Here is a 21,493-nt window from a genome sequence, read left to right on the forward strand (position 1 = left end):
TTCTTATGTAAAACAAACTAAAATTATACCTTGCGCGACTTCGGTATTGAGTGTTCCTGTATTAATCTTGTTGTATTTAACCGGTTACATTACCTCTGGAGAATACTAACCTGAAGTTTCTAAGCTGATAATCGTTTCATAACCGTTTCATAACGCGGGATTTTCATCCCATAAAATTGATCATGACATTGCTTAACACCTCGCTTAAAACATTCCAACCGCAAACAAATAGAAATTACCAGCTCATCATCAGAATTGAAATAGAGCATCTACTCTGAAGGATGGCGAATTTTTGTCCTAAACAATTCAGTAATTCAGAATCACTACGGTTTAAAAGACAAGATTCAGCACTCCCTATGGAATAATTGGATTAGTTCACAGTGAATCTCGCAATTGTGGTTAGCGATCTTACGTTCCCGGAACGAAAAAATATCTTCAAAAAGAGATTAGATAAATTAATGGAAAAAATTACAAAACACAACAATTCTTCTAAAGCTGATAAAACTAACAAATTGTATAAGGTAAGCACACCAGAATACCGTAAGTTATTACAACAAAATATTACAAGCTATTGTAAAAAGCAAATTTCCACTAAGAAGGAAACATTAATTCTGACAGAGAATCCATTACTGATAATCTTAAAATTAGCAATAGAGGCAATAAACTAGCAACGAAGCAAGCATACCTCCCCCTAAAGGACCGGCCCTGTCGGTGGGGCATTAGAATACACCGACTGCCCCCCTGAAGTGGGTAAAAGCACTTCAATGGTGGTCCTGGATATTACCTTGAACTATATCCAATGGTGAGTCCTCAGCTTGTTTGCTTTGGGGAGTGCGGATCCACCATTTATTTACCATTGCTCCCAAGTCCACTCTGACCCAGAGTGGTAGTACTTGTTAGGATTCTAACTATGGGTTAAATAGAAACCGACTTGAAAACAACAAATATATTCTATTAAAAATTTTTCTTCAAAATCTTTGGATTCAGCATTAAATAACACGAAAAGGGTTGATATGCCGTAAAACAACAACAGCCAACCAACCAACCAACCCTAAAGGACAACAAACAAGATTTCAACAATACAATGACAAGCCTGATCAACTCTACAACAGGAGAAATCGGAAAAATAGTTTTAAAAAATCTTGAAAAAAATAACCTTAAGACCAAATCAGATATAATCGAAACCAAAAGATGAATACTGCTGAGGCGATGAGTTGGTTCACGACGATAAAATAACAAGGGTAGATATTCTTTTATACAATTCGATATTACAAATTACTACGAATTGATTAGAAAACAACTGTTCAACGAGGCAATGGAATGTTCCTTTCGGGAAACACGATCTTAATTAGAAGACATTAGAAATGTGTAAAGAATCAAGCGGAACCTTTTGAGATTCCCATGCAGATCTGGACTCTGCAAACTCGGTTGGACTATATACCCTATACAATCTTACTAAAGGCATAGAAGTTTACACGATCAGCCTATATAGATATGCTTGCCTTCTTGAAAAAAAAACAAAATGTCGACGGTCCTAAATATGATCGGAAAAAAAATCGGGAATATTATCCTTAAAATTGAAATTACTACATGCATTAAAACAGTCCACTTCCTAGATGTTACACTGAACCTCAACCGAAGAAGTTATGAATCTTATAAGAATAAAAATAGTAATCATTTATATGGCCACCCTCTCCCGAATCATCGTAAAGCTAGCTGTAAACATATCCTCAATTTCGTTAGTAGAAGGATAAGTTCAACACTACTCAGAAATATTCGATAAATATAAAGATTTGGACAACAAAGTTCATGTAAACAGTGAATATCAAGAAAATAAGTTATAATAGATAGAGCTTTAAAGTAAAACACCTACATCTACAAAAACCCGTAAAAGAAGATCATTTGGTTTACACCCACCACACTTTAAATCAAAATGTTTAAACTAACCTCGGGAAAAAATTCATAAATCTAATTATGTTTTATTTAAACCCAAACAAAACCCTCAACAAAATATGTAACAACAATACTATTAAATTATGCTATAGTTGCGGACATACCTTAGACAAAATAAATTAAAAAAAAAAAAAAAAATTTTATACAATGACACAGACCACAACCTAGAATAGAATAAATAAAAACACGCAGTTGTATCGATAAATGCAAATGCTCCCATTAAACAAAACTGCCTGACGCCTCCTGTAATTTATCTGGCTTGTATTAGACTTAAAGAGGGCAACACTACATGATAATTCTATATTAGCTAAACACGTAACAAATTTAAACGTATATACAGGCCATAACATCTTCTTTCTAAACCTTAATTATAGGGATAACACATCATCTCTATATGAGCATTATCAAACAAGAAAAAACTTAACATCTATTGTTGAACGAGAAAAATTAGAAAATATAAAACTAGAAAAATATACAAGAAATTGCCAAATACTAAATTCAGCTTGCGTTAATTAAGGCTGGTTGTTTTTGTTTTACGTCATATCAACCTTTTTCATGTTATTTAATGCCGAATCTAGTTATTTGAGGAACGATTTTAAATGGAGTATATTTTTTTTTTAAGTCAGATTCTATTTAACCAATAGTTGGGACCCTAACAGGTACTACCACTCCGGGTCAGAATAGACCTGGGAGCAATACAAGTAAAGGATGGCCCCACACTCCCCAAGGCCCGCAAGGTTGGGATTCACCATCGGATATAGTTTTAGATCATATCAAGGACCACGAACATTAAGGATACTCTTAAATAAAAACAGGAAACAAAAAAAATGTAGGCATTGCGAATTAACCTCATTTCGCACTTGCTAATTACTCTTTCATAAATCCCTAATGACTACTCTTCCAACTCTACCCACATTTAACATCTCACAGAAAAATTCGTGACCGCTTTAACCTTTTAAAATGTAGTATTCAGTAAATCCCAAATGGCACTATTTTGGTAAAAACCACGCACCAAATACATTCCATTCACTCACACACAAAACAATTTCATCTCAACCCATTCACTATAAATCTTAACCTTTTCGGAAAAGGATACCGAAATACTTATAAAAATAAAAAAAGTCACACCACCGTCTAAGATACCGAAATACTTATAAAAAAATAAAAAGTCACACCAGCGTGTAAGGTACCTGAAATAAACTACTTAATCCAGCTTTACAACGGGCAGCGAGCAAACACAGCAGACACGTGCGCAGATGATATCAATGGCCGTTCTTCAGCTATCTCTAAAATGCCTCACACTTGACTCCTCACCCCAACCCTACCTATCTCATTCCAAGCCCCGACATCGAAAAAATAAATAAATAAACACCGGCTCAACCGTGTTTGACGCACAGCTGAACCTCACCCCCAGTTTCCTTTTTTTCTAAATACATTTTTTTTACCCTCAAATGGCTTTCGAGATTTCATTACTGATTTCGTTTTCGATAATATGATAGTCACCTAAACAGGTCTCTAGGTACTCAATACTAGAGTATTGAAACATGCTCACGAATGTAGTAAAACATTACTGCTCATGTAAAAAAAAAATCAACTGAAAGTATACCTTTCTCTACTTTTATATAGAGCACTCTTGTATTAGCCTTGACATCTTTCGACAGTAAACTTTCCTCTAGCACATAGCACCCCCAAATGTGTATATGTATAGGGAGATAAATAGAGAGAGAGATGGATAGATGGATATATAGAGATGTAGATAGATAGAGATAGAGAGATATATAGAGAGAAAGAGATAGAGATGGAGATAAAAACAGAGAGAGATAGATAGAGAGATAGAGAGAGATAGGGAGAGATAGAGAGAGATAGGGAGGGATAGAGAGAGATAGAGAGAGATAGAGATAGAGAGATATAGAGAGAGATAGAGATAGAGATGGAGATAGATAGAGATAGAGATAGATAGAGATAGAGTTAGAAAGAGATAGAGTTAGAAAGAGATAGAGTTAGAAAGAGAGATAGAGATAGAGTTAGAAAGAGAGATAGAGATAGAGTTAGAAAGAGAGATAGAGATAGAGTTAGAAAGAGAGATAGAGATAGAGTTAGAAAGAGAGATAGAGATAGAGTTAGAAAGAGAGATAGAGATAGAGTTAGAAAGAGAGATAGAGATAGAGTTAGAAAGAGAGATAGAGATAGAGTTAGAAAGAGAGATAGAGATAGAGTTAGAAAGAGAGATAGAGATAGAGTTAGAAAGAGAGATAGAGATAGAGTTAGAAAGAGAGATAGAGATAGAGTTAGAAAGAGAGATAGAGATAGAGTTAGAAAGAGAGATAGAGATAGAGTTAGAAAGAGAGATAGAGATAGAGTTAGAAAGAGAGATAGAGTTAGAAAGAGAGATAGAGATAGAAAGAGAGATAGAGATAGAAAGAGAGAGAGACATAGAAAGAGAGATAGAGATAGAAAGAGAGATAGAGATAGAAAGAGAGAGAGACATAGAAAGAGAGAGAGACATAGAAAGAGAGAGAGACATAGAAAGAGAGAGAGACATAGAAACGGATAGAGAGAGACAGAGAAACGGAGAGAGAGAGAGACAGAGAAACGGAGAGAGAGAGAGACAGAGAAACGGAGAGAGAGAGAGACAGAGAAACGGAGAGAGAGAGAGACAGAGAAACGGAGAGAGAGAGAGACATAGAAACGGAGAGAGAGAGACATAGAAACGGAGAGAGAGAGACATAGAAACGGAGAGAGAGAGACATAGAAACGGAGAGAGAGAGACATAGAAACGGAGAGAGAGAGACATAGAAACGGAGAGAGAGAGACATAGAAACGGAGAGAGAGAGACATAGAAACGGAGAGAGAGAGACATAGAAACGGAGAGAGAGACATAGAAACGGAGAGCGAGAGACATAGAAACGGAGAGCGAGAGACATAGAAACGGAGAGAGAGAGACATAGAAACGGAGAGAGAGAGACATAGAAACGGAGAGAGAGAGACATAGAAACGGAGAGAGAGAGACATAGAAACGGAGAGAGAGAGACATAGAAACGGAGAGAGAGAGACATAGAAACGGAGAGAGAGAGACATAGAAACGGAGAGAGAGAGACATAGAAACGGAGAGAGAGAGACATAGAAACGGAGAGAGAGACATAGAAACGGAGAGAGAGACATAGAAACGGAGAGAGAGACATAGAAACGGAGAGAGAGAGACATAGAAACGGAGAGAGAGAGACATAGAAACGGAGAGAGAGAGACATAGAAACGGAGAGAGAGAGACATAGAAACGGAGAGAGAGAGACATAGAAACGGAGAGAGAGAGACATAGAAACGGAGAGAGAGAGACATAGAAACGGAGAGAGAGACATAGAAACGGAGAGAGAGACATAGAAACGGAGAGAGAGACATAGAAACGGAGAGAGAGACATAGAAACGGAGAGAGAGACATAGAAACAGAGAGAGACATAGAAACAGAGAGAGAGACATAGAAACAGAGAGAGAGACATAGAAACAGAGAGAGAGACATAGAAACAGAGAGAGAGACATAGAAACAGAGAGAGAGACATAGAAACAGAGAGAGAGACATAGATACAGAGAGAGAGACATAGATACAGAGAGAGAGAAATAGAAACAGAGAGAGACATAGAAACAGAGAGAGACATAGAAACAGAGAGAGGAAGACATAGAAAAATATACTACATCTACATACAATGCGATACATGCAGCAGTCTTGCGACAAAACCTAGTGGTAGAGGTCAAGGCTCACCGATTTCGAATCTTGCTGGATTCAGCCACTCGGAAGATTTGTAATCGACGGAACACGTGTCCCTGGATAATTATATTTTAAAAACAATACATATGTTGCTCCCCATTTGGGGGTACCAAATTAGATAAAGGTAACAATCTTCTCAACTCGCATTTAGGTAGAAATGCACTTTTGTATTAATAGTTCAATTCATTAAACCAAAAACAAACAAAACATATATATATATATATATATATATATATATATATATATGAGAAAGAGAGAGAGACAGAGAGAGGGAGAGAGAATGGGGTAACGAACAATTTTCGAGGTATTCCTCACTGACTACGACTTCTTATTCTCTGCTTATTCCCTCGATTTGTCAAGCATTTCTTTTGGTATCTTGTTTCGAATTCTGTAATATGCAACCGATTGATGGCCTCGGCCAATTTCTTTCGATCGGTTACGAGCCGTGATGGTAATCAAAAGTAGGTATTAATATTGTTGCTGTTTTCATTTTTTTTTCAGACATTTTTATTTATTCATATTTATCTAACTTGTCCGTCAGTTAGAAAATTATAAGTGATGGTGCGTGTTCGGGTATTTTTTTATATACATGTATAAGAGGTGCCTTAAATACGTGTCCAGACTGTTTTTAGTATGGACACTTTAATGGGGATTACGCATATGGAGCTACAGGCTTCTTCTGAGTAACCTTCTTGGCCTGCCATTCACTTGTTGCACAGGTTCAACAAATCCTTGTGTGGACGTGTAAATGATCCTTCCCACAACCTGCTCAATTATCTTATAACGAAAACTTTTCAGGTTTTCCTTGAGATTATAGAATAAGGAATATTCACAAGGTGCAAGTCTCGTCTGCGGTGTCTGACTTAATTATCTCATCTATCACCCTGGTGTCCTAACGATCTTTTTCTTTCTGATCTTCTCTTAGCAATCTTGGGGAAATCTTCGAAAATAATCCCTACCTTCAGTTCATCACGAATACTAGTGTATACAGTTCCCATATTATCATCTAAATGTGCAATTATTCTCGCCTCAATTCTTTATTTAACCAATCAACTATGGCTTCCTTTTTCTTCTCCCACACCTGTTCTTCCCTCACCGACACCCTGCCTTTCTTGAATCTCTTATGTCACTCAAAACTGACGATACTTCATACAAGATGCCTGAAAAGCGAGCATTTAGACGTTTCTTTCGCACTTTTTTCCGAGTTATAAAATTATTTCTCTTGCAGATTGTTCCATTTTAGTATCTGTCTTCCAACCAAGTTATTGTGAGGTGCATTCCAATTATTTTTACCGTTTCATTCAAACAATCAAATCATAACAATGGTTAGTCATCTTATAAAATATATAACAATAACATATTTTCGAGTGTCTACGACAATTTTAAATGCCTGAACAAAAAAGAGTATAAATTTTTGAAGGCGTCTCATATAATAGATATATTAGTTTCTATATAAAATGCTATTTTTGTAATTTAAGACCACACACACGCACACACACACACACACATATATATATATATATATATATTCATTCATGAAGTCCGATTACATTTAAAAGATAATTGTTTATTTGCGATAACAGACTTAGTAAAACAAAAAAATGCAAATAAAGTTATTGATTTCTTACAATGTACTGATTTTATTGACAACATATATATATATATATATATATATATATATATATATATATATATATATATAAAATGGCGATTAACCTACAAAGAATATTCCGCGTTTAATTCTCATGAGAATTTGCAATAAACCTGATGAATTCCTACGAGAATGAAACGCGGAATATTCTGTGTATCTTACTTGCCATATATATATATGTGTATATATATATATATATATATATACCTGTGTACCTTACTTGCCATATATATATATATATATATATATATATGCATCACTTACTACCGAGCTCTGCTTATGTACTGTGTACTGTTCAAGTAAATACTGAATATTTACGCATAAAATTATATCCTCATATATTATTGTATGAGATTAAATGAAGTAAACATCTTAAATATAGACATATACTAGAAATAATATATCGTAAGCATTCTACGCGGATCGAGAAAAATTTCAACATTATCATGTTTTGTTTAACTAAATTGAATCATTCACCTCAAAGCATAGGCACGGACTTTAATTTTTGTCCTGAAAATATATGACAATGCACACACTTTGATCGATCCGTGCAGAAGCTTTATAACATTTATATATTATAATTATACTATAAGTTGCCCTGATGTGGGGAGGGTTTATAGCAATAGAATTCAGTGACTGCAACCTAAAAGTTGCTTCAAGCAACAAAAAATATAACCAACTCCCTATAATAAGTGACAGTAGCAGCGAGTACCCGTGCGAGAACAAAAAATAATAGTAAGCAGGAAGGTAAGCTCGAACCTGTAACGCTAAAATTAAAAACAAAAACAAATGTGAGATAAAAACGAACGGCTTCCTCGCTGTTTAAATACAGCTTAGTCATTGCAAGGCGTATGGCGACTTTTAAAAAATATCGAAGAAAAAAGTGACACTTCCTTCTAAAACAAACGGACTGGTTAACCAATAAAGAATGAGAATATTTAGCCAATATTAACATATTTGTCGACCGAAAGCCTGAGCGTGCAAACGATAGAAGTTTGTTAGTGGTGACCGCGTGTGTCGAAAGTTTTAGCGAATCATACATACATTCTAACAGATGTTGGAGATCTATATAATAGATAATAGCGTCGCACTAGTATCAAGCACTTAAAAAATAGCTATTCTTGCATGTAAGCAATATACCCGAAATTAATTAAAAAATATATATGCACATATATGCATACACATACAAATATTAATAAATATGATCGGTTGAATACAAGATTCCATCGCTGTACTTTAAAATTTTATCTGTTTGTTGTAGAATTTCATCTGTTTCTTTAACCACGCGTTTTTCTGTGTGTTTTTTTGTTATTAATTTTTTATTAGTCGTTAGTTGCTATTTGAAATGTGGAAGATCAGGATAGATAATGTATTATTTGAGTGATTTGATCGCTTATAATTATCTTGAATATTGTGTAAACAGGGTAACAGATAGAGTGCAAATCAGTGATTTTTTTTTGACAATATACAGAAGGGTTTAGGTAAATTTTTGGAGCAGGCGATACTTAAAATAAATAATCGTATTTCTTTGGACATTTTTGACGCTCACGGCTGACAGAACGGAAAGAAGCTGCAATCCTTAATAAAGAGTTTCGATCAACGGAATTATACCAGAGTTCCCAAAGATGCATATAAAAAAGAAACGTCGTGGTTCCATCAGTGAAATTATTGATAGAGCACCACCAATCATATATACATTTGTAATAATAAGCCAACCATTCACAAATACGAGGTGTTCCAAAACTAACGCCTCTTATTTTAAAAATTTTTCTTTTTACAATTCTTACACACCAAGCAAAGGACTGGAAAACAACGAAAGGCGCTAATAAGTGTGACCAAATTATATTATGTAGGGAGTTGAGAAGAGAGATATCTTACCATTAATCTTTAATTTGTGCCTGTAAGTACAACCATGAAAGAAAGGACCCGGAAAAATTCCACAGTCTACACTTCGCGTTTAAGTAATTATTTAAGAAAATATATTTCCGGTATTCAAGAGTCTTTAGTGTAAGACTGATCTTTACGACTTATGAGGAAAGGGTACAAGTGAGTTTAGTTAATCATAGGACATTGTAAAACGGGGGAAAATTGAACATTTCGGCGAGGGGACAATGGGTGGGGGTGTTTTCTATTGCGGATCCTTTTTGGGTGGCTACTTTTTGAATCGTGACTAAGAGCAACATATTATTTGCAGATGCACAAGTCCAGATATGTCAACAATACTTCATGCGTATAGTGTATTTTAAGTGGTACAGGATACTTTCCGGTTTAACATTCTAGCCTGGTAGACATGCCCCACATTCTTTGCAGCAGTATTTGCAATAGCCTCAATGAATACGTTATAATTTATGTTACTTGCTGAGAGGCCTGACAAAGCACGTTTGGATCGTATACCATTAGTCGTGTATATATGTCAGAGGGAATTGCACATCGCATTGTGATGACTGAACTTATGCGTTGATGACCTATCAGTTTTATATCTCCGTTGAAATTATAGACCGCGAATAAGTAAAAAAAGAAAACACCTCTCAAAGATGACATTCAGAAGCAGAGAGGCATCATTGAGTTCCAACATTGAGAAAGGTAGTGACAATGTAAAAAATAATGTAGGTCACTCAATCTGTCATTTTGACAGTATTATTCTCGTTTTTTATCTCTACTCCTGGGGGTATCCGGCGTGGCCCGGTAGTTTGGAGGTGTGCGTAAGGGGAAGGGGTAAAGTAAAAAATAAGCGAATTAATAACAATATTTAAAAACAAAAATAAAAACGATGTAAAAGTTCTTAAAATATCGGTAACCCCCCCCCCAAAAAAAATAAACAGCGAACAAACGTAACAGTTCTGAAAAAAAAAAAAAAAAAAAAAGGAAATCGGGAAAGCAAAAAGCATAAATCACGAGGGGTCGTGGTCGGAAAAACAAAAATAAAAAAAAGACAGCGAAAAGAACTGGCATAAATAACCCTTCGAATCGTTTAACTCCATTGTGCGTTTCACCCAGTCCATTCCCATTTTTTTTTTGTTTTTGTTAATCAACTACAAAACAAAATAAAGCGAAACTAAAATGGCATAAAATAACCATTCCATTCGGTTTGCTCCGAATAGAATTAAAATTCCATTTCCGGTTTTTTAAGCAACTACGAAGTAAAGAAAACCCAACCCGGTGTTCCTTTGTAAGTGTCTCTTGTTGATGATCCCACCACACTGTTAAGTGGTGGCGAGAAAAGGAGGAATTTATCAGAGAAGAACACTTTTAACACTTCCATTGATCTTAACCGATTTTGGCAGTGAACACTCAGCAGATAGAATATATGAATCTACGATTATCGAGGAAGTGGACAGGTAATAGGCCTATAACACACCTTAGATATTTAATCCTATTAATGTCAAAATCAGAGGGAAAATGAGTTCATTTTATATAATATATATATATATATATATATATATATATATATATATATATATATATATATATATATATATGGATGGATAAAAAAGTATCGAGTCATTTTTAGAAAGAACATTTATAAGAAAGCGTGCTTTGAGGAGTCATGCACGGACATCGTTCATATCTTGCAAAATTGCATTGTTCATGATAGTATTGGAAAAAAGTCATAGCTTAGAGTAGCTAACCTGAAATGAGGTTGCGAATAAAATAAAATCTTCTTCGCGACTTTCTTCTCAGGCCTTGTAACTACAGTAACATTAAAATAAAGGAATGACGAACTCTTCACTAAGGAGGAAGGTTTTTATAACAATTACCTTACTCTATTAGTATAAATAACCACAAGGCTATTGTTCTTCTTGGCTGTTTGAAGAGCATCCTCACCTCTGGAAGCTACACCCAGGTAAGCTATGTATTATTCACTACAATGTTTATTGCGTATGAAATTATATTATTGGACACAAAATGTGGCGCGTTTTTATTAAATTACTCCCGCCTTCCTAGTTTTCTTGTTCTACTGACTGAATAAAAGATGAGTTTTTATTTTTATTATTTTAGGACGAATCTCATATATATTGCAATGTTCCATACAGTCTTCACAAAATATGAATACCGATTGTAAGGGAGATTGCGCAAGAAATATTTTAGCCAGTTTTGCAGGATCTAGAACATGTAGAATCAAGAATGCACTTACCTTCCCTCTCCACCATTATGCACCATTTAACTAATTTCAACATATTTATTTAGTAGCAATTAGTGGTATGCTAGTTGCCATTGAGCCAGCCTACAATTAGTCAGGGATTATTCTATTTACAGGCGCCTGATTGGCTAAACATGCCAGGAGGGGCAGGTGCCACTCTACAAATGCCAGCTGCTCTGGCATTCAGGGTTTTCTGTTCTTGACTTCTGCCAGGAACTACACTGTCAATTATCGCATCCATTCAGCACAACATCTTCACCCGAGCAATATTCTACAGAACACAACTCTGAACGTTTTCGTTTAGTCGAAGTTACGATTCGAAATACAGAAATAAGCGGAAAACAAATACAAGTATTTCTAAAAAAGACATCCATCGGAAACTGTCCAAGTTCATCGCTGCTTAATAGTTGTTCTCTTCAGAGAAACTGAGTGTCAACGTATAATAATGCCGTATATTACGACCATATATATATATATATATATATATATATATATATATATATATATATATACATACACACACGATTCGTTAATTGCATTTTCCACTAAACGCGATTTATTTCTTGCAATTCCTTCCGATATAGGGCGTGTTAGTTGATGTACGCATAATTGTTGAGGGATGTCTACTCAAAATCATGCCTTTCTCTCTCTCTCTCTCTCTCTATATATATATATATATGGGTGTATATATATATATATATCTATTTATATATATATATATCTATATATATGTGTGTGTGTGTATATATATATCTATATATATCTATTTATATATCTATCATATATATGTATCATATATATGTATATATCTATCATATATATATATATATATATATATATCATATATATGTATATATCTATCATATATATATATATATATATATATCATATATATGTATATATCTATCATATATATATATATATATCATATATATGTATATATCTATCATATATATATATATATATATATATCATATATATGTATATATCTATCATATATATATATATATATATATATATATATATATATATGTGTATATATCATATATATATATATATATATATATATATATCATATATATGTATATATCTATCATATATATATATATATATATATGTGTATCATATATATGTATATATCTATCATATATATATATATATATATATATATATATATATGTATCATATATATGTATATATATATATATATATATATATATATATATATATGTATCATATATATGTATATATATATATATATATATATATGGTAAAACTGGTAATTAGTAACAACCTTAAGAGAGTGCTCAATAAATTGCAGAGCAAATGTGTTTTATTTTTTTTTATTACGGTTTCATCTGCATATTTACATATTTCGGATTTTGGACCATGTTTACGATCCAATAGTCTCGTCAGACCTTACAGAAACGGTTGTTTGTATTAGGAAAACAGTGTTTTAGAAGCAAAACGAAAAAGGGAAAGTGGAGGGAGATAAGGAGGATGGAGACGGATATTGACAATATTTCAGTTTTAAAGGTTAAAATACATTAAACAATTGTGTGTGCGAGGGAAGCAGATTAAGGTAGGTGTCGGTGGAGATATATTGATATAGGGAGGTGGAGAGAGGATGGTAAAGAAAAAGAGAGGGCGATAAGAATAGGAGGGAGAGGAGTTTAAATTTAAGGTTTTAAATTTGTAACTGCTTTTTTCTAGTTCAGCAAGGTTTATTAAGTAGACGAGAGAGAGGGAAAGGGGGAGAGAGAGAAAAAGGGTTATTGTATGTGTCATGTGTGTGACAAGTACAGGGTTCCATTTAAAATTTTCGAAGTCGCCATAACTAGACGTATTCATTTCAGTTTAGCATGGGTTGTTTTTTTTAGTAAGTAAAGAGTTTATACATACGCTAACGCACGCGCAAATACGCATACATACATATGAACATTTCTACACATCAATATACAGACAGATATGCACACAAACATATATATATATATATATAAACAATGTATATGCAGACATACATGGATCAATGTGCACACATTCACACAACTCTTATACACATATACATACTCATATATGTATATATACATATATATATATATATATACACCCCTTCCTATATACATACACGTGGAGATCTAGATATCCATTAAGAAGCAGATGTACATACATACACACACGCATGTAGGTATATACACTTGCAGAAATGTACATATTTATAAAAAAATACAAATATACTGCCATTCATAGGCATACGATGATTGCAACGTCTTGTCAGATTAGTGCCACTCCCTCAGACACTTAATTCCACAAGCCCAAACATTACTTCCATCACTAGAGGACCATTTTAATAGGAAAATGACTGATGGAGTATCCATACACAGATGATGTTACAAAGTCTTACGTTTGTTCGACAGCTAAGTCTCTCTTTCTCGGTTCCAAATGTTGAGATCCAGCAACAAGCAAGAGCAAGATAGCCAGCAACAAGTTAAACTGTAGACCACCTGACTGCGGGTACTTGTCTTACATTTTGTGTTTTTTTTTTTTAAATAAGAGATTTCGGGAGCCCTGCCCACCATAACACACATACAAATATAAACGGTGCGAGTTGGCTATTGACCCAGAAGAAGGGTTCATTCGCCCTTTGCAAGGTCTTGTTTTTAATCCTTTAGGGAGACTAGACGCCTTTCACACCAAACAAGTCTGGTCGGGGAACCAGTTTAGAGTCCGGTAACTTGACAATGAGGCAGGTAGTACTGGGTTACATGATACCTGTAGTATATGACATTACCTGACATACACAATGACATTATATATATATATATATATATATATATATATATATATATATATATATATATATATACACACAGGCATGTATATATTTATACCAAGTAAATAAAGTAAGGATAAATAAGTAATAATGATTAAGTAAATAATTAAATACATGGGTGTAGTTAATAATGCGAGGTTAGGTAGACGCATCGTTAAGTTCATATATATATATATATATATATATATATATATATATATATATATATATGCGGTGGACTTCAAACATGGTGCCTTGGGCAGTTGTTATGTGTACCTTTATTTTCATTGTTAAATGTATTGTTGATGCAGGCATACACACATATAAACACAACTGTGCATATAAACTCAGTACCCGTATACATACGGTCAGCCATGCATACCCATAGACACACACACATATATATATATATATATATATATATATATATATGAGATAGAGAGGCATTAACACCCAGATGTATACAAACAAATACATGTGCACATGTATATATATATATATATATATACATATATATATATATATATATATATATATATATATATCAATACACACTCATGCATATACACACTCCCGATGAGCACATACATGCATACACATAAGCACATACTAAGGATATATATATATATATATATATATATATATATATATATATATATATATATATATATATATATGACTCAGTCATACATATACAAATGAAGATAACTGTACGGATCTCCAGTGAGATGTAGATACACATGCAACACATTCACCCATATACACGTATATACAATTATACAAATACTATCATAGTACCAAACGTTGCCTGGGTTTACATACAGTTCCGTTTGGAACACACCTGCTACACTAATCATTTTCATCATGGGTAACATGGATACCCTTACAACAATTCCATAAATAAAAGAACGGATAAAAACATGTAAATTTAATCGTTTTTTAACAGAAGAAGTACCTGATACCCTCTCCACCAGATATTTCGGCAGAATGGATACAGATAGAAGAAGCTATTTCCCGGATATTGAGTACTATAAATACCCACCCTAAAAATAAATAATTAAAAATAAATCGTGATCGCAAAAATAAATAAATAAAAATAACCAAGTAGATAGAACTCCTAAAAAAAAATGAAGATCTATCAACAATTAATTCAAAACAATTAAATTAAATGTTTCATCGTTTTATGCTTCTAATGTAATCTCGCTCCAAAATAACAAAAAATGAATTTGTCATATCTTGGGGTTCATTTTGTTTATAAAAGTGTAATGTGCCGGTACAGAATTGTGTCATAAAAATTAATTAAATTTATAATTATTTTATGTTTCAAATGTAATTCCCACGCCCACAAAACAAAAAAAACTGTATTTGTCATGTTTTGCCCCATCCATCTCCATCGCTAAATTTGAAAAAAAAAATGCTAGGGATGATATATCTCGTTGAATGCTTTGTGGCCAAAATTGGTGTTCATTTTTACGTTAAATTTATATAGAAAAGTGATCCCCCACTTTAAAATGTTAATTTTCTTTTTTTCGAAATTATTCTTTCATATTATTTATAAAGATTGTTTAAACGTATTAGGGCCTAAAAAAGTAGGTCCTATTTTTTTAGGGGTTAAAAGACACTGAATCACGTCGTAAAAATGTACCTTTTTTTTAATTAGAAATTAAAGTTTGTAATCGATGAGATTAACGTGTAAAAAAAGAAAGAAAAGTGTAAATTGTGGCATTCAGAGGGGGCAATATTTGTTTAGGTATTAAACAACGATGGGTCACATCGTAAAATTTACGATTTCTGTATAGCTGTTTAAAGAATAATAACAACAAACAAATGAAATGATCGGAAGATTCTAAGGGGCAAATAACTCTAAAAGTGTTTTTAAAGTTCTATATTGAAATAATAATTCCTAAAAAAATAAATGTTATCAATATAATTATTGTTTAAAATGTATTAAAAACAATTTTAAATAAAACACTGAAAGCAATTCTCTCGCTATAAACATTAATTAAGATACCGCTATTTAATAAAATCGATTTTTCTTAATGTCATATGCAAATGACATAATCTTTTTATTGTATCTAGTTTCCAAGAATGAAGCTATATATAGAAATAAATTAAAGAGTAAAGTAAGGAAACTTTTGTATATATTAATCAAATTGTGAACAAACAAACACACAAACAGATAGGAGTACGGATTTATATATATAATAGATGCATATTCATTAAAAAATATAGATAAAGTAATATTAGATAAATAAAAAAACAAATAAATAAGCGGGTGTAGTTAATGATGCGAGGACAGGTAGACGTCTATTCATATATTTATTTATCTATATCTATACATATATTTATCTCTCTCTCTCTCTCTCTATATATATATGTATTTATACATATAAATACATATATATATATAGAGAGAGAGACATATCTACAGATGTATATATTTAATCTTCATCAAATTAAATTAAACCAGTTTTGATTTTTAAAAGTCTAAGTATTTTATCTGAAATAATTATAAGGACATCTAAATTCATGTTTCATTAAATATCCAATGACTAGATATAATTCCAAGCTCATTTTTATGATTTGATTGTGAAAACGTTATATGATGCACGTACGGCGTTTCCTAAGATAATTATAAATATTCTCCAAAGGAAGTGAAATTGTTATAATATTCTATTTATGATATCTGGTAAAAAAAAAAAATAAATACAAGACCCTTGCAAAAAACTGAGTATATTCGAATATTCTTAATGTTTACCAAAAATGTACAACATTGTAAACATATCTCTCAAATAGGAACCCTCAAATATTTCAGATGCTGTTCGGCTCCGTCATAGCAACTGTAATAAAATTTATGAGATCTCAGTTTCAATACCTTAAGACTTGAAGTTGTGTTTCAAAATTATATCATTATTTGTCACTTTTTCAACGCAGAATACAGGCATACAAGTATACCTAAAACATAGATACAGAAAAATACTTAATCTATATAATTATAAAACTTAAATGAACTTGTAACGATGTATGTAACCCACTTTCCGGTTTACGACATCTGGTTGCGCATGCACGCATAAACTGCGCACTTAAATATAAACGTGATCATTTCGAAATTATTTTTAACATGGGAGGAGTGGGGTTTAAAATAAGTTAAACGTAATATAGAAATGGACGATGTAAAAAAATATATACAGACAGTATTAACAATTGTTGATTTGGATAATTTTAATGCGAAAAAAAAGCAACAAAAAAAACAAACAATTGGAATGCTTAAATATTAACGTTATATTTCGAAATTAATATTTAACATGGGAAGCGTGGGTTAAAATAAACAAAAAAAAGCAATTGGAACGCTGAAATATTAAATAATTATTTAACATGGGAAGAGTGGGGCTCCAAATAACTTAAACGTAATACAGAAATGAACGATATAAAAAAGCAGATATATCAAAATGTTAATGTCTATAAGTATTATAGTATTTGTTCAGTGCAGATTTACCTATAAGTATGGCCAGCCACGTATTATTCAGTAAGTGTAATTAAAAAAAAAATCAATTATAATAAACAGAACGACTCTGTATATATCTATATTTTTTTCATTTTAATATACTTTTATAGAAATGTTTCTGTTATGTAAAAAACACTATTTTCTTTACGTCACAAGTGTCACTCATACATGAATTCCATAGCTAATATAACACTGACCCAACGGGTCACGGGTAGTCTAGTGTATACTATAATTATTGAATTTTATAGAATTTCAATGGGCTTACATCATATGCATGCGCATATAAACAGGAAATGCACAGTGCATGCTTTATCTATTGCAGAAAAAAGTCTAACTCGAAAGAAAAATTCTAACGTGAAACAAAAAACGACTGAAAAGAAAGACTTCGGAAATTTGCTGACTCATTGTGAAAACAAGGTACGTACATTTCATTACAAAGACATAAAACTACATATATGCCAGCCTTGCAATGCCCGATATTGGCCTAGAATATTTAATGGCAATTTAGTAGGAGCTTATATTCACATTTTATTTTTACTAAGTCCAGTCAAATTTCGAATGTCAAGAACAATTGTTTTCGACAAGATTTTAAGAATTGCTAAATTGTTATCAGGTTACAAGTAAGCTAAACCCATTGAGTTCTATGGTATATATCTATTTACCATAATACTGAACATTTGTGCACTGACGAAAGAGGTTATAGAACATTCGAGGAACGTTTAAAAATAATACCTTATTTATAACTCAATATCAAAACTGCAACAGATCTACGAAGAAGGAAGTCGTACCATAAAAACGAGCGAGCTTCTGTGATCTGAAATGTTTTTCTACATAATTACCGCCATTCTCAATGAACATTTACCAGCATTTATACTTGCCCCGGCCGTAAAAATCAGGATCCCTTTTTTGTTAACCGCATAGGTGTCGCCACTGTAAAAGGGACGAACAAACATAGCTAAGCTGCATCGGCTTCGATAACGTTCGACAATCACCAGTACATATGAATCGGCCCCATTTATTCTGCCTGAACACGATCAATGAGATGTCTCTGTTTTCACATGCGTCTGTTACACTGGTTGCTTTCTTGGAGTCTCACACCGTCAATATCTGCAACATTGAGATGTAGCTTTTAATGCAATCCATAATCTAATGCGTGCAGAATCAAATATATATATATATATATATATATATATATATATATATATATATATATATATATATGATCGCGCAACATTTAAATGGGAGGCATGAGTTGAAATGAAAGAAAAACATGTAATCTGTTGGGTTGAGTAATTTTCGTATTTATTTGGGAATTTCCTCATCTTAATTCTTATTTCCGCCCGTTTCGGCTAACTATTTCTCCGACCGTCTTTAGGTGATTAAGCGCAACGAGATAGAAATAGTGATTCTCGTAAGTAACTACAGTAATGACTACATTCCATATATGGTCCCCGTTGTGCTCTCACGTTTTGCCAACTAAACCGCTAGCGTTTCTTTAGGTAGAAGTGAAAGGACTACCTTCAAACACAGCCTGCCTCGAACCTTAAAAATTCAATGCGTCTATCCGAACGCAGCCGCTGCGCAGTACATGGAGGCCGTAATTAAAGAGGATACAGTTATGAGAAGGAAGGCTGTAATTACAAGCGGTACAGTTAGTTGGGACGGCAGTAATTGCTAAGGATAAAGTTATGCCTATCCCGTCGCGGGTAATTAGCTAACGAAGGCCAGGTTGGCCGAAACGTGCGACAACAACTATGAAGATAATGAACTACACAAATAAATACGCAAATTACTCATCCGAAAGGATTAACATATTTTTCTGCCATTGTTCGGTATGGTAAAACAATTATGAAGATGAGGATAACAGTCCGCTAATAAATAAAGGAAAGAAAAGTTATATACTTTTGTTTTCGGAAACGAAATATTCATCGTACTAAATCGTACTAAATATAAGGTTTAAGTATGTCTCTATCTAGGGTATTGGACACTCTCATAAGGAAGGAGACCCCCAGAGCTCTACGACAAGCAATTTTCTAACAACTTTACTGCTTGAAGGGGAAGTAGTTAAATGATTGTAAAAAAATCAACAGGTGTGGAGAGTTCTACTAAAAACGCCTCCAGTGTAATAAAAACAAAGTGATTCTCATTTAATATTTATAACTAAATTAAATTCACGAAAACTTTTTTGACGTCAATTAAACATGGAAGTTTCCAAATAATAACGTAATGCTTCCAATTAAGAAGACGTTGATATTGTGACAACCTTTTTCAGAGTGTTAGTATTAGAACATATATAATGTGCCAAACTTCCGGGATCACGCCGTTCCTGTAAGATCACTCAAGTAAAGCAACCTTGAGACTTGTTGACCATTTGGGAATTACAGGTGCTGCGTATTTTCTCTGCTTGTCTCTTTATTGTTTTTCAGTTCGTTTTGGGCCTCTTTATACCACTGGACTAAAATAATGTCGATTCAGGAGTAATTGCACACCCCTTGCCTCACAATTACCCGCGCTGCTAATCTTACAGAGTGTTCTGTTGTATCTTGAGACTACACGGAAGGTATATATATATATATATATATATATAAATTTTAAAAATATAATAATTATATATAATATATATTATATATAATTATATATAATATATATTATATTATATATAATTATCCACTGACACGTGTTTCGTCGTCTACGACTCATCAGAGTGGCTGAATCTAGAGAGATTGGAAATTCATGACCCCACGGTAATTAGTCTAAATCGCTGACCTATTTCGCACGACTGTCTGGATAAATCGCGATTTACTTAGATGTTGTTTGGTTTGATTCTAGCCATATGTTTTGAATTAATTCAATTATTTACGAAAGTGCGTTTTTACCTAAATGCGAGTTGGGAATAATTTTCCCTCTCACAATTTTGGTACCCTCACATGGGGTACGCTATTTGAGTATAATAAAAAAATGCTATCTATTTTATAGGTTAATTCATTTCGCTACCTATTTGTTGATATACGCAGAATTAATATTTTCGCATGCATATACATGTATATCGGGCGAATAGATGGAGAAAAAACCGTGGAATTTCCACCGTATCGTGATACTAAATGAACAACCCAATATTTACGATCTCTTATTTTCTTCTTTTTCTATTTCGTTTATTATTGCGATTCGTTTTCTTATAATCTATCTCTTTCCTCTGCTCCTGTCTGGGTTATTGTCTACACGTTAGATCTTCGTTTCAGACAATAGCCAAGCGAATCCTTTCCTAACTCTCAAACAAACCGCTACATAATAAACCTTTGTTATACGGCTTGAATAGTCATTGAAATCATCGATATATTATTAGTTTTCATGATCAATAATGTGCTTATGTGTGGCGGATGCGTTTATTGGTATCGGTATTGCCTTTTTCGGTGATCGATTATCAGTCTATTATTCAGTTTGTAATTGTCTGATATCAGACGAAAGTCGGCTTGTCTTGTTTCGAATGAGAAGTAAGGCTTATGCAAGAATTTCATGCAATCTTTATTGATCTGTATCGATCTCTGAAGGTCAATTGTTTATATATATATATATATATATTCTAAGACTCACGATTTTACTCTATACTAACAGGGCAACATTTCATATACATAGGCATAGTGCTTGTTTATCTTTGTCAAAAACATTTTGGT

The sequence above is a fragment of the Euprymna scolopes genome, chromosome 20 (genome assembly GCF_053919585.1).
Source record: "Euprymna scolopes isolate OS-2025 chromosome 20, ASM5391958v1, whole genome shotgun sequence".
Taxonomy (NCBI): Eukaryota; Metazoa; Mollusca; class Cephalopoda; order Sepiida; family Sepiolidae; genus Euprymna; species Euprymna scolopes.